Source organism: Eurypyga helias, unplaced genomic scaffold (genome assembly GCF_000690775.1).
Source record: "Eurypyga helias isolate BGI_N326 unplaced genomic scaffold, ASM69077v1 scaffold33815, whole genome shotgun sequence".
NCBI lineage: Eukaryota > Metazoa > Chordata > Aves > Eurypygiformes > Eurypygidae > Eurypyga > Eurypyga helias.
Genome location: NW_010253969.1, coordinates 308 through 1,811, shown reverse-complemented (window position 1 = coordinate 1,811; position 1,504 = coordinate 308).

Genomic DNA, 1,504 nt, shown 5'->3' with positions numbered 1-1,504 from the left:
AGGTCCAGCCCATCCACTCTCCCGTTCCACTCCCCTCCAAAGGATGGTGGGGACAAGGAGGGAATCTGCACCCCGGCACAGCCCAGGCAGCCAGGACGATTCCCTCCCGGCTCTGTTTCCATTTGCAGCAGTAATTAAAAGCGTGGAAAAGATGCACCTGGGCCACCCGGCTCTGCGTGCCAAGATATGCCCGGGCACACAGATGTGAGCACGCGTGGAGGGCGGGGAGGGCCCTCAAAACCGGGAGGAAAAAGCCCAGCCAGGCTGCTGCACACAAGGGAAGGACGAGCAGTGCCTTCGGGGGGGTTAGGAGGAGGTGAGGGAAGATGTTCCCGTGTGAACGCCATGCTGGCGGTCGCCGGCCCCACTGAAATGGCAGGGGGCAAAGAGCAAGCCCGCAGGGACCCTCCCTGCATCCCCACCCCGGGAAACCCTGCCACCACGCTGCCAAAATTAAGAATCAAATGACTTAATGGGTTTTTCGGTGCACCAATAAATCTCGTTATGCCTTACAGCCGGGGCTGAGAGCGCCCGGATTAGATCAGCGATCTTCAGCCAGCCCCCTCCCTGAACTCCCTGCTCCAGAGCCTCCAGCAGTAATCCCTGACGGCAAACCTGTCGGGAGATGCCCTGGGATGCAGCCGTCCTGAGGGGGCCACGGCATTTCGCATCATCCCTCTTCCGAGACTAAGCCAGCCCGGGCTTCGCCAGCGTTTCCTCTCCTTCCCTCCCTCCGGGTTTCGCAGAGCCTCAGGGGCGCTGGCAGCCCCTCCGGACTGTCCCCATCCAGGTCACCTCTTGGGATGATTGCTGCCTGCCTTTAGGAGAGCCGCTGGTACCCCAGGACACACAGATGGGGCCACATGGGATGGAGCCGCAGGGTGCTGCTCTCCCCTGCGGAGCACCCTTGGGACCCCCGGGTCCCCAGCAGCATGACACGGAACGTTGTTGGTGACCTCTCCTCCGTGTGCGCATGCACGAGCCTCGACCCAGCATCACCTCGGGCTCCCTGGGCGTACGCGAGAGCCAGCTACGGCCCCTCTGAGCGTCTCTCTCCTCCCCCCAGACCTCCCAAGATCGCCCCGGGAGAGGGGCCGGGGCAGCTCCCGTGTGATGCTGCCTCTCCAGGGAAGGGGGAGAGGGTGACCGCAGAGCAGCTAAAGGCTCAATGCACCCCGAGATTCCAACTGGGAACCATCCCACCATGGTCCTCATGCACACACAGGGGTGTGCGTGCAGGGGCTTATTTCCCTCCCCCTCCCCCCCTTTATTTCTGGGTGAGCACGTGTGCTGTCCACACAGGCATCTCCCTAGCCCAATCCTGCTCCCTGGTATCCATTTGGTTGGGACTTCAGGGGGGTTTCCAGGTGGCTCTGTCCCTCCCCTTGGCTGCACTGGGCTCCAGGCAGCGTGCTCAGCCGGCCCCGCACACCTCAGCATCCGTTTTCGCGTGTGTGCATTACCTTGGCAGCGCGCCGGCGCTTCCTCCCGTCTCCAGCTCCTT